The 14,557-nt window shown below is 40.0% G+C and overlaps 1 pseudogene; it reads left to right on the top strand.

The window, feature by feature from the left end:
* Positions 1–11,882: 11,882 nt before the first annotated feature.
* Positions 11,883–14,016, top strand: LOC126600309 (omega-hydroxypalmitate O-feruloyl transferase-like; annotated as a pseudogene).
* Positions 14,017–14,557: the final 541 nt, after the last annotated feature.

Here is a 14,557-nt window from a genome sequence, read left to right as displayed (position 1 = left end):
GTTTGGGTGAACCACAATACATCTTGTGTTATTTTACTTTCTTGAAAATTCACGGTCGGATTTACGTTGTTCCAAGACTCCTCTGGTTTTGTGCATCAACATTTGGCGCCGTCTATGGGAATCGATACGAAAAGTTGTGTCGGTTCTCTTTCATTTTTTCACCTCCACAGTGAATCTGCAAAATGACAAAAACCAAGAACACCTTTCTCTCTCAAAATCCTAAGATTTTCTCTCTAAATACCCAGAAAAGCCCATCTCTCTGTTCAAACAAGATAATCGACTACACTCTCATCATTTATTGTGCTTTACGATCTCCCTCAGTTCTTCACTTTCCAAAACCACCCTATAACACACCGGTAATTACCAAGGAAGCCACTCCAGCAAAACCTAAAACGCCATCCGATGGATTTCACGCTCCATTCGCAGTCGTACCTAAAAAACTCGAAGATCTCGGAGACACTGTCTATGTTTTAGCCATGGCTCCAGCATCACTGTTTGCTAACGGCGGTGCTGCCGCTGCCGTCGAGGCAGTTCCTACTCTAGTCACTGGCTGAGTCACCTCCGTCTATAGCAAGGTCCAGGCTAGTCGTATCGACCGTGCGCTTCTTCTCCCTTCGGTGCTCTAAAAGCCCTTCAAGATCGTCGACAGTCCCGCCAGCTCTGCCGCCGGCAATTTAGAGGAGGAAAGTGCAGTGGATAAATCTCCATATGTTGTGGAATTGCTAGTGGAGATCTCTCGAGAAAGTGCAGTAGTACCGTGCCAACACTTAACACTTTCGAGAAAGTGCAGAAATTTGACATCTGAAAAGCCCAAGGCGGAGGAAACAAATTGAAATGGATGAAAGGGGTGAGGAAGTGGTGCAGGAATCAAAAGGAGGGAACTTTGGGGAGGCGATGGAAGGAGTGGCCTCAATAGCCTTTTTACCGTGTAGGTCCCTCTCTGGCCACTTCATCCACCACCAGGACTCCGTTAACGTCTGCTTCGGCCTTCAGGGAACTGTTCTTGGACCTGGTCGACCCGTCCGAGTCATGCGATGTGTGCTTGTACGAGTTCGAGAACGAGGACGAGATACGACAGCTCACGAACTGTTGTCACGTCTTCCACAAAGGGAGGTGGTAGATCAGGACATCATCAACACCATGTCATCATGAGCTGCAGTAGTTGAGGCTCGAGCAATATCTGCCATTTCTCTGTGTGTGTTTGACCCATCGATGAACTAAGTGATCCAGAAAATGTTGGCAGTGTTCGACAAGTCAGTCGCCAAATGCTCGAAGGCGCTGCAGAGCCCTCAGTCTGGATCAGCCTCCGCCCTGAAAGATGGGTTTTCTGGCGTAGCAGTTTGCTTCTGTGCATCAGTCCTCCGTCACTGTCAATCTTGGCGCTTCTGGTCTAATCGAGTTTTAGCTAGGCAACTGGGTTTGCCTCTTCATAAGAACCTACAAGGTTTTTAGCAGATGCTATTTGTTGATGCTAGTAGTCGACGGTGGGTGTTGCTTTGCTCCGAGCTCAACCTCGCCGTGCTCAAAGAGGTGTTGGTACAATTCTGGGCCCTCAAAAGGTGCAAATTGGAGGGTCTGACAAAGTAGTAAAAGATAGTGTGCACATGCATGACAGCAAAGCAGAGACAGAAAGCAGAAAAAGGAAAAGAGGAAGAGTGAAAGTAGAAAATAAAAAGAAGAAATAGAGACAAAAACAAAAGAGCAAAAAGCAAAAGGGAGGCTTTCCTCTGCAAGAGCACATGGGAGAGCACATGGGGACACTGCAAAAGCAAGGAATAAACATCCCACCAGAATGATGTAATTTATTTTCCTTATCTTTCGGAAACATCTGTATAAACCCCATCAGAGGGTAATAAATAAATAAAAATAAAATAAAAAAATAAACCGGCAAGCCCAAAATAAATGGGCTGGAATGTTGTCTCGAGGCCCACAAGCCCAAAATAGCACCAATCAGGTGACCAAAAGTACGTTCAGTACTACAAAAAATTATTCGGCACCCTGCCGCTATTAGCACCAACCAAGTGACCAAAAGTACGTCCAGTACTACAAAAATTATTCGGCAGCCTGCCGCTATTATCACCCACTAGGTGATCAAAAGTACGCCCAGTACTCCAAAATTATTCAGCAACTTGCCGTTATTATCACCCACTAGGTGATCAAAAGTACGCTCAGTACTTCAAAATTATACATGAGCATCACTCATGTCATTCATACATAAACATTCATGAGCATCACTCATGTCAATCATACATAAACATTCATGACCATCATTCATGTCAACATTCATGAGCATCACTCATGTCAACATTTATGAGCATCACTCATGTCAATCAACATAAACATTCATGAGCATCACTCATGTCAATCAACATAAACATTCATGAGCATCACTCATGTCAATCAACATAAACATTCATGAGCATTACTCATGTCAATCAGCTTCAAAAGTTTCATTTACAGAGCTCTAGCTTCAAAAGCTTCATTTACAGAGCTTTAGCTTCGAAAGCTTCATTTACAAAAACTTCATTTACAGAGCTCTAGCTTCAAAAGCTTCATCTACAAAGCTCTAGCTTCGAAAGCTTCATTTACAAAAGCTCTAACTTCAAAAACTTCATTTACAAAAGCTCTAGCTTCAAAAGCTTCATTTACAAAGCTCCAGCTTCACTTGCAAAGCTTCACCTACAAAGCTTCAGTGCAGGGTATACAAATACCGCCTCCGAACAACCACCACTTCGGCCCATACATGGATTCAATTTGAAGTCTCCAGCCAACAGACTCTATTGACTGAAGACTTGGAGGACTACATTAGGTACCATATATTGGGCCTCGTGAAAAATACTTGGGGGACTCAGCCCATTATTTATGTATTGAGGACCGATCTCTTATTCTATAAAAGAGACTCCCTCACTTTCATTAGAGAGCACCCATTATTTATGTATTGAGGAACGATCCTTTATTCTATAAAAGGGACTCCCTCACTTTCATTAGAGAGCACCCATGATTCATGTACTGAGGAGCGAGCCCTTATTCTATAAAAGGGACTCCCTCACCATTATTAGAGAGCATCGCCGCCTGCTGAGCAACCGCCTCGCCGCGAGCATCAACTCTTAGCCCATCACTTATGTATTGAGGAGCGAGCCCTTATTCTATAAAAGGGACTCCCTCACCATCAACGCCATAAGCCGAGCCAATCAAGGCAACATAAGCCACAAGCAGAGCAGCCTCGCAATATGTGCTACTTCTAGTTGAGCATCATTTCACTTTAAGTATCGCCTCATATCAAGTATCAGTTCAAGACGACATTTAGTTACTTCGGCCCACACATGGACTGAATTTCAAGTCTCCAGCCAAATGACTCTCTTGACTGAAGACTTGGGGGACTACTGTTTGTACCATACTTAGGGCATCCGTATTTAGATCTCATATAAATACTTGAGGGACTTAGATGTAATTATGTAATAAAATGAGGGAGGCCAACTCTTAGGCCTAAAGCCCCCTCACCCTCTCACACCTAAAGCCCCCTCACCCTCTCACATCCCCTCTCACATTACAGAGGTTCTCTCCTTCACAATCTTCTCAAAGAAATACAATATCAATGTGGACATAGCCCAAACCTTTGGGTGAACCACGATACATCTTGTGTTATTTTACTTTCTTGCAAATTCACGGTCGGATTTACGTTGTTCCAAGAACCCTCCGGTTTTGTGCATCAACAATATTATTTGCCTGGTACACCATAGCGGCATTCCAATGTGCATATGTAAGAGCCTCTCTAGATATTAGGAGGTGGAGAACCAATAGTATTCAAGACCCGAATTTAATTCAATATGTGACGAAAGAAATCTTGGGAATAAAAAGGTTGTAGCAGGCAACTTAGTACCATGATCTGGTGGTATTCCTCTTCACTTGGAAGTGAGAGGTCTTAGGTTCGAATATCGTGAATGGCGAATTTGATACCAAATTAGGTTGCCTATTGTGTAGCTTCGCCGAACTCTCTCTCCCCATAGTGTAAAAATATTGATATACTAAAGAAAGAAATTGTTGTAGAAATAAAAAATAAACAAAGCCTTATCCTAATAAGTTGGATTGGCTGTATGAATCCTAAAACCTCAAGGTTCTTTCTTTTGCGCCAAACCTTTCATTAGCTCCAATTTCCAAGTGCTTCATGTCTTTTCTTAAGTCACTTTCAAAGTTTTCCTAGCTCTTTCTCTACCATTTTTGCTCTGAGCCTTTGTCTCATAATTGTATTGTAACCGGAGCATCTATAAGTCTTAGGTTCACATGTAAAAACCATGTTAACTAATTTTCTATCATCTTATCTTCAATTGTGGCTACTCCTACTTTACCTATGTTATTCTCGTTCTTAATTTTGTTATTTCTCATGTGCCCGCACATCTACCGAAGCATTCTCATCTCTGCTATACTCATTTTTTTCATGTGTTGGTACTTGAACGCCCAATAATCCGTGTCATAAAGCATTAATGGCATTATCGCCGTTATTATTATCATTTGTATGATCATATCTTTTTTTATATATTTCATTTTATTGCTTATGGTTTTTGTGTGGGAAAAGGATCCTCTTCGGTTCCCTTTCCACCAAATCCACCTAGTCAGGGATCCGGGCCATTGGATTTTGATCTAACGACTACAATTATTATAACTTTTAAAAGGGCCCCCTGTTTGTAGCCGTTAGATCAAAATACAAAGACTCGGATCCTAAACTAGATGGGTTTGGTGGAAAGGGATTCAGAGATGATCCTTTTCTAGAGGGTTACATTATGTTCAAAAATGTCGGAGCATAGGTCTACGATTTTTTTGTTCAATATAAGCCTCTACCATTTCTTTGAGTATAAAACAAAAAAAGGAAAAATGTGTTTTAGACACAAAATTGATTATAGCTTGTATCATTACTCCATAACCAAAACCTAATTCCATTGACCATTTGTATTATTTACAGCTCGAAACATAATTAGATTGATTTTTTTTCTTCTAAGAATTGGTTTTATTTTCAACTAAAGTTTGATTGTAACTATCTTTGTTTTGTGATCAACAAGAAGAGAATTCAAACCCGGGACCTCTTCAAATATGGTTAAAATGAGAAACCATTACACTAAGAACTAGTTGGTCTTAATGTTTTTTTGGTTATTAGTTTTTTTTTGTTTTAAATAAAAATAAAAATTGTGATAGGCTTAAGTTAGAATCATTATTTTTGAAGAGATAAATGAAGAATATATGACTTGGGGATATTTTTTTTCTTCTTTTCCCCAATGATTTAATTTTGTCAAATATATTTTTCTTTTGATATCAATAGTTGCGTGCGTCTTGTTTTCTCTTTCATTGTCTCCTTATGAAGGCTTTCTTATTAGGTTATAGCTTCAGTGGTAGAACAATGAAGGCTTTCTTGAATTTGATGCAAAATTCAAAGGCTTAGAATTCCTCTGTCCCACATCTATCAGAAGGTTTGAGAACAAGCCTTTTAAATAGAATTATCTCACTCTAACTAACATCGATGCCTTTTGTATTAAAACTCCACACCTGACAGATTGGTCAGGTGGCCAAGTGGGAATAATATCGGTGTTGTTGGAGTGGGCCCATGGTCCGTCTACTTAAAATTTAAGATGGTATTAGAGCCAGGGGACGGGCTCATACTGCCACGTGAATGGGTGGGTCCCCTTTGACCCCGTAAGAATGGGTGAGCCCCGACTTGGCTCCACGTGATTGCTGATGTGTTGAACTTCACGTGTGAATTCCTTTGTCCCACATCGGCCAGAAGGCTTGAGAACAAGGCCTTTAAATAGATTACCCCACTCTAACTAACATCGAGATCTTTTGTATTAAAACCCCATACCTAACGGATTTAGCAAGTAGCCAAGTAGGGACAGCATCGATGTTGTTGGAGTGGGCTCATGGCCCGTCTACCTGAAATTTAAGACATATGGTTACAATTCATAAAAATAAAAAGGACGGCCTAAGCCAACAAGGCTTCATCATAAAACCAATTGGCAATAGCTCGACCCTTTATTATAAGCATATGTAAAGTCCTGCAAGATTCCCACTCTCAAAGTAATTCTTTTATAAGAAAGTTCCCAACCCAAATCTAATTGAAACTTCTAGTTTCTAACTGAGTGATTGGTTGAAACTTGTAAGCAAGCCATTATCTGTTCAAATTCCAATCAAGAAGGTTTATAATTAATCATATATACGGCAAATGAGTTCATATAATTTGACTCTAATTATGCTCTAGGAGAGATCTTGGGTTTTACTGTTAATAGCAAGTGCACCAAGCAACCTAATGCAACTTCTAGATGCCCACCACACCAACCCTAACCCCTTAAACTCCATTGCCGGTATGCGTTCCAGTCACTGTAAATTTGCACTGCCTAACACCGCACAATCTACAGAGAAAGATCACACCGATGTCCAAAATACTTAGATAGACTTCAAACTTTATGAGTTAGCAATAAAAGAAAATGGTTTCTTGAATTCATTCTTTTTCCCAAGAGAGGGGCTATTCCACTAAAAGTGTTTTGTGTATGAGCCCCCACCATTTCCTTTTCGTGCTGCATAACTTTGGTTAACCAAAACAGTCAATGGCGTCGTAGCAAGTAGCAAACTCATAAACTAGTGAATTGAAAATTATTGCATTTTGTGAATGGTATATTCATCATGAGACAATCAGGTACAAGAGATAGCAAATATATATGTGCTAGAGGGAAGAAAACAAGACTACCTATCCCTCCTTGATTTACGTCTAAAGCTAACAAAAAAAGAACAAACAAGACACATCCCTTGAATTAAGGGTATTGACAACAAGACAAATAAGACACATCCCTTGAATTAAGGGAATTGACAACAAGAGACACATCCCTTGAATTAAGGGAATTGACAACACTATCTATCACCCTAAATCCTTTGTACGGTGAACATGCAACCAAACCTAACCCTAGTTGCCATTCTTTCTTTCAATACTCCCCATCAAGCTGGATCAAAGGGATTAATTGATCCAAGCTTGAACAAAAGACGCTGAAAATTAGCAGAGGTTAATCCTTTTGGGAAAATATCCGCAAGTTGATCATGACTGCGCGTGTAGTGAGTATCGATCACCTTGGATTGAACTTGATTTCTGACGTAGTGACAATCAACTTCAATATGTTTAGTTTGCTCATAGAATACAGGATTCGATGAAATGTGCATCGCGGCCTGATTATCACAGTGTAAGGATATAGGTTGTTGATGAGGAAAACCTAAAGCCAACAGAAGGCTTTTGAGCCAAATAAGTTCACAAGCAGTCGATGCCATAGCACGATACTCTGCCTTTGCACTAGAGCGTGCAACAACACTTTGTTTCTTGCTTTTCTAGGTAACTAAGTTGCCTCCCACAAACGTACAAAACCCAGTGGTAGACTTGCGATCGAGATAATTACCTGCCCAGTCAGCATCGGTATAGCCTGAAATCTTAGTGTGACTATTGTTGCGCATAAGAATTCCTCTACCAATGGAACCCTTAAGATAACGTAGCACACGATGAACAATCTTCAAATGATCCATGCTTGGAGAGTGCATAAACTGGCTAACAATGCTGACGACATATGATATATCAGGACGTGTGATAGTCAGATAAATGAGTTTGCCAACCATTATTTGATAGTAACTTAAATTGGGAACTGGATCACCGTGAGTTTTTAGCTTCAAGTTGCTATCCAATGGGGTACGAGCAGGCTTGCAATCTGTCATTTTTGCTTCGTGAAGAAGATCCATGACATACTTGCGTTGGTTGAGGAAGAAACCCTTGTGAGAGTGTGCCATCTTGATGCCCATAAAGTATTTGAGAGTGCCAAGATCCTTGATAGCAAACTTGTTGTTGAGATACTGTTTAAGAGCATTAATCTCTGACATATTATCACCTGTCACAATTAGATCATCAACATAAATGAGCACAACTAGTTTACCCACTGAGCTGGAACGAACAAATAGGGAAGAATCCGCAATACTTCGACAAAAATCAACCCTTTCTAGAACATGACTGAGCTTGGCATACCATGCACGTGGACTTTGCTTGAGACCATAAATGGATTTATGGAGTTTGCACACCATTTCTAGATTGTTTGATTGAGGATGACCTAGGGGTAACTTCATGTAACCCTCTTCTTCAAGTTCACCATGCAGGAAAACATTTTTAACATCCATTTGAAAGAGAGGCCATGCATTGTTAATTGCAACCGACAACAATACTCTAACAATGTTCATTTTTTCCACCGGAGCAAATGTCTCTTTATAATCGACGCCATAGGTTTGTGTAAAACCTCGAGCAACCAAGCGAGCCTTATTCCTTTCGATTGTGCCATCTGAATGAAACTTAGTTTTGTACACCCAACGACTCCCCACTGCCTTCTTTCCTTTTGGAAGTTTCACTATAGTCCATGTGTTATTTTCATGGAGGGCTTGAATCTCCTCTGCCATAGCATTTCTCCACTCACTATGAAGATTGGCTTCTTGAAAACTTTGAGGTTCTCGAGCTTCATTAATGGCACTTAGGAATGTAGCAAAAGAAGATGAGACTTTGCTATAGTCAATAACATCAGTCACGGGATACCTGGCAGTGTAGGTCACATAATCATGCAACTTGGATGAAAGTTTCCTCTCTCGTGCAGGATTGCGACGAACTGTAGGAGATTGAACTACAGGTATTTGAACAACATCATGGTTGGAAGGATCACTGGAAGGTGCAGTGTGAATCTCCGATGAGGAAGGGGTTTCATCTTCAAGATGTTCCATCGAGTGAAGATTAACATCATCCGGCACATGATCACTAGGAGTGCATGTTGCATCTTCTTCGTTTGGATATGGTAAAGGAAATAAGTCCATTAAATGCTCCCCCTGTCTAGAGTAATCCAGTGATTGTGAGAAGTAAGGAACATGTTCTTCAAATTTAACATCCCTTGAAACAACCATTTTTCTAGTTGTTGAATTATAGCACTTGTAACCTTTTTGGGTAGATGAATAACCTAGAAAGACACATTTGGCAGCCCTTGGGTCTAGCTTGTCACGATTTTGAGCTTGAATGTGAACAAAGCATGTACACCCGAAGACTCTCAAATGGGAAAAATTGATCTTTCTATTTTTCAAGACCTCATAAGGTGATTGAAAATTCAACACTTTACTAGGCAATCTATTGATGAGATATGCCGCAATAAGAACTCCTTGAGACCAAAACTTCTTAGGCACATTCATGTGAAACATAAGAGCTTTAGTCTTCTCAAGTAGATCTCTATTCTTCCTCTCGGCCACCCCATTTTGTTGAGGTGTTCCAACACAGCTTGTTTGGTGTAATATACCATGTGTGCTCAAGTAGTGTGACATGTTATGAGACATATATTCTGTGCTGTTATCTGATCGTAAAATATGAATTTTTGAAGTAAATTGGCCACAAGTCTATGAAAATCTTGAAAAACTTCCATCACTTCACTTTTAAATTTCAAAAGATACAACCAAGTAATCCTTGTGAAATCATCCACAAAAGTTACAAAATATTTGTATCCATCAAAAGACTCTAGAATTGGTCCCCAAACATCGGAATGCATGATTTCAAAAGGATTACTAGCCCTAGACAAAGAGGAAGTAAATGGTAATCTAGTAAACTTAGAAAAATGACAAACATCACAAGGACTTGCAACTTTGCACATGTTTGGGAACAAGGTGGATAGAACTTTTTCAGAAGGATGTGCTAGACGTTGGTGCCAAAGTTGTTGTTCTTGAGCTAAGCTTGAAGTGACTTGAAAAACCTTGGGAACTTGAATATCCTTGGAAAGATAGTAGAGACCATTTAAGAAAAATCTTTCACCTATCGTCTTCTTGGTGACTACATCCTGAACGATCACATTTTTGGGAGAGAAAATGGCAAGACAATTTAATGAGTTTGTGATCTTGCCAATAGATAAAAGTTGAAAAGGGAATGAGGAACATAAAGAGCCTCAGACTCGACATCACTTGAGATCAAATGTATTTTTCCTTTTCCCACAACCATAGCATTTTTTCCATTGGCAACTGACACTTGAGATGGAATAGAAAATTTTTCAAATTTATGCAAGTTTGTAGACTTGTTAGTCATATGATCAGTGGCTCCAGAATCTATAATCCAATAATCATGCACATTACCAATGTTGAGAGCAGTTGAGAAGGAGTGTAAGATACCTGGGATGTCCCTTTGTACCACGCCTTCATTTCCAGCTAGGAAGCCAGCAAACTGTCCTAGTAGTGCAGTTTGATTGTTGTCACACTGATTTAGTGGTCCTTCACTATCTCCAAGACCTTGTTTCTTGTGAAGAAACATAGCAAACTCTTTGATCAGTGCAACTGGATTAGTGGTGAACTTCAGTGCTCTCTCAAAAGAAGTTGTGGCAACATGATTTGCCTTGTAAAAAGGGTTGTACGAGATTTTCGAGACACCTTTGTTATCCTTAGGAAATTTTGGTTTTAACTCTAGATGAAGAATCCAGCATCGGTCTCTTAAGTGCCCACCAGCATCACAATGGCTACATTTTAAGCCAGTTTTCTGTCATTTGTATCCTCTCTCCTCACCAAGTTTTTGGTTAAAGAAGTAAGCCCTAGCTTTTGGTATATTTGCCTTTATGTCCAAGGTCATGACTTTCCTTCGAACCTCTTCTCTTTGAATTGTGGCACACACACTTGAAAAAGAGGGTAGGTCGGGATTCATGAGGATATGGCTTCGAAGATCTTTGAATTCAGGGCTCAGGCTTGCTAGAAGTTGGAATATTTTGTCTTCCTCGGCTCTTTTAGTTAGCACAGCAGCATCGATGGTGTGTGGTCGATACACATTCAGCTCGTTCCACATAGTGGTTAGCTTTCCAAGATGTTGCACAAATGGCTTCCCTTCATGTTGCAAACCAGCAATGTCCTTCTTTAACTGAAACACACGAGCCGCATTGTTCTGATTTCCATACATTTCCTTGAGATTTTTCCAAAGAGTCATGGAGGATTCAGCATAGCTAAAAATTTCTGCAATCTTACGATCCATGGAATTGATTAGCCATGACATGACCAACTGATCTTTGCATAGCCAAGCATCATACTCCGGTGAGGTAGTCTTAGGCATTGGAATAGCACCATTAACATAACCAAGCTTTGATCGTCCTCCCAGAGCAAGAGAAACTGCTCTCTCTCATGGAAGATAGTTAAACTCATTTAGCAAGACATAACTAAGACGTTGATTTGGGTTGATATCAATATCTGAGTGTGGTGATGGTGGAGTAGCATGAAAGCCGTCTCCTTCCAAATTTACTGAGCTTTCTTCAGCCATGATTGAAGGACAAGAAGAAGCTCACAAATCTCTCAAGAGAACACCACAGAGACAAGCCGGTTAGGTCACTGCTCTGATACCATATTGTATTTTGTGAATGGTATATTCATCATGAGACAATCAGGTACAAGAGATAGCAAATATATATGTGCTAGAGGGAAGAAAACAAGACTACCTATTCCTCCTTGATTTACATCTAAAGCTAACAAAAAAAGAACAAATAAGACACATCCCTTGAATTAAGGGAATTGACAACACTATCTATCACCCTAAAATCCTTTGTACGGTGAACATGCAACCTAACCTAACCCTAGTTGCCATTCTTTCTTCCAATAAAAATACAGAAGATATATGACCACAGAGCTGCAGCTGCAGGAGCATTTAGCATGCAGCCCCATTTGCTCCCTATATAATTAAACTACAACCCCATCTGAGAAGGACTGCAAATCCGAGTTTTCATCATAACCATTCATCTCCCCTTGATATCTTACATCCAAGCATTGCAGGTACATTTCAATTTGTAGTTCTTATTTCCCTTTTGGGTATTTTTTTTTCCTTTTAAAGCTAAGTTCTTGGTTACATATACATATTTGCAGTTATTCTCTGGACAGGACGTCTGTTTTTCTTAACGAGTGAACACATTTTTCTTACTTTTCTAGATTGTACAGGGGTTTTTTGAGTGATGGGGGATATCAGTGACCAAGTCTTTGAGCTTATTGTAAAGAAAGAAGAACCAACTTTGGTGCCTCCTGAATCCGAAACGGAGAAGGGTCTGTACTACCTGTCGAACCTGGACCAGAACATTGCGGTCGTAGTCCGAACCATGTACTGCTTCAAATCGGATTCAAAAGGGAACTACGAAGCCGCTAAAGTCATAAAGAGTGCACTGTCAAAAATTCTTGTTCACTACTACCCTTTTGCAGGAAAGTTAACTATCAGCACAGAAGGGAAGCTGATTGTGGATTGCACAGGAGATGGTGCTGTGTTTGTGGAAGCTGAAGCCAACTGTGAAATGGAAAAGATAGGTGACACAACAAAGCCTGATCCTAAAACTCTTGGAAATCTGGTTCATGATATTCCTGGCGCCAACATACTTGAGATTCCTCTCTTGACAGTACAGGTTTGAGTTTCCAAACTAATTTTTCCCTTTGAGAGAGCAATTTTGCTCACCCGCCATTGATGTAACATCAGCGTCTCGCTCAACATAGTCACACTTTACCTAGGATGAGTATTGAGTAGGGTTAATGCCACACCACACGGTCATACTCTCTTTAATTTTCTAGAAATATATCCGCTCCTAAAAGGATGTCTAGTGCTTCAAAATATATCACACGGTTTAGACTCAAAGTTTATGCATAATACTATTAAGCCTTTTCGGATTGAATGTTTCGTAATTTTTGTTCAGATTGAACGTTTTGTGTTTTTCAATTGTTAAAATCTAGCATAAATAATTTTACTAGCAGGTAGAGTACTTATTTTATGTCAACTGTTAAGGTGATTGTTTAAATAATTTCAGGTGACTAAGTTCACATGCGGAGAGTTTGCTCTGGGGCTATGCATCAACCATTGTACGTCGGATGGGATTGCTGTAATGGAATTTATCAACTCGTGGAGTGATACGGCAAGAGGCTTGCCGCTCAAGGTTCTGCCATTTCTCGACAGAAACATACTCAAACCGAGTAACCCACCAAAGATAGAGTTTCCTCACGACGAATTCATTCAGATCGAAGACATATCCGAAAACTCCAAGCTCTATGAAGAAGAACTGCTATACAGCGCCTTCTGTTTCGACCCCAAGAAGCTTGAAAAGCTCAAGAAAATGGCCATGGAAGATGGGGTTCTTGAGAAGTGCACAACATTTAAAGCACTCTCTGCCTTTGTCTGGAGAGCTAGAACTGAGGCCTTGAGAATGAGGCCGGATAAAAAAACGAAGCTCCTTTTCGCCGTTGATGGGCGCTCAAAACTTGAGCCGCCAGTACCAGAAGGGTTCTTCGGGAATGCAATTTTGTTGACACATGCACTGTGCACTGCTGGGGAGTTAATGGAGAATCCAATTTCGTTCGTGGTTGGATTAGTTGAAAAGGCGTGGTCGACTACTTTGAAGTGACAAGAGCTAGGCCTTCTTTGGCAGCAACCCTTTTGATAACAACTTGGTCCAAGCTAAGTTTCCACACAACTGACTTTGGCTGGGGAGAGCCTGTGTTTTCAGGGCCAGTGGGTTTGCCTGAGAAGGAAGTTTGTTTGTTTCTATCTCATGGAGAAGATAGGAAAAGCATAAATGTGCTTTTGGGCTTGCCAGCTTCTGCTATGAAGATATTTGAAGATTTGATGAGGCAGATTTAAGGGGGAAGAACTTTTAATAACAACACACACCCTATATATGACATTCCAGACTAATAATACAACGTCATAGATGTTTCAATTATATTCCACGTGAAATTGTATCATTAGTCCAAAACACCACATGGCACTCCCGAGTATAAGTCTATCTCGATTTCAGGAGGAAGTGATGAAAGAAATCTTGGGAATAAAAGGGTGGTAGTAGAAAGAAATTGCCGGTTTATTATGAATATTTGTAACTTCATCTGTATTTTCTGTATCTCATGTTAATGGGGAGTTTTATATTATGTTCAGCAACTCATGAACATGATCAAGTCAACATCTGAATTAATCAGGTTTTGTTTCAACATCTGAATTAATCAGGTTTTGTTGTGTTTTGTATGCTTATTAGTTATTACAACTTGTACACTTTCTTTTCAATAATAACTACCAATTGCTTGTACTCATCACATCCATACCACAAATAACTAAGAAAGCTTTCATGTAAACAAGTGGGAGGTGTGTGTAGGGTATGATCATAATAACAAGAGAAAACAATCCCGGATTTTGCTATGATCACTCGACTACATGCATTCATACGATTTATGACAATTGATCGCATGTAATGTTACGATGACAGTGACTTGACTTGAGTAACATCACAATTCGTGTAAAAGTAAAATAAACTTGTAAAAATCGTGGACATAATGTTGATCCCAAAGACGGGTCCTACTCGTATCATATATAGCTATATGACCTAACCAAATAAAGGGTGGTAGAGAGACTGGAGACCCTTTACCAGGTCTTCTGCAACTTGTAGATGGTCACCTCCAATCGCCAATAAGTTATGTCTACCTTTCTGTCTATATTTGTATAATTCTAAATATGAACAGAGAGGTAGTTGTGATAGAACTCAAAAAG

The sequence above is a fragment of the Malus sylvestris genome, chromosome 14 (assembly GCF_916048215.2).
Source record: "Malus sylvestris chromosome 14, drMalSylv7.2, whole genome shotgun sequence".
In the NCBI taxonomy this organism is placed as follows: Eukaryota; Viridiplantae; Streptophyta; class Magnoliopsida; order Rosales; family Rosaceae; genus Malus; species Malus sylvestris.
Note: the sequence above shows the minus strand (reverse complement) of the source record. Positions and strands in the feature narration are given on the sequence as shown.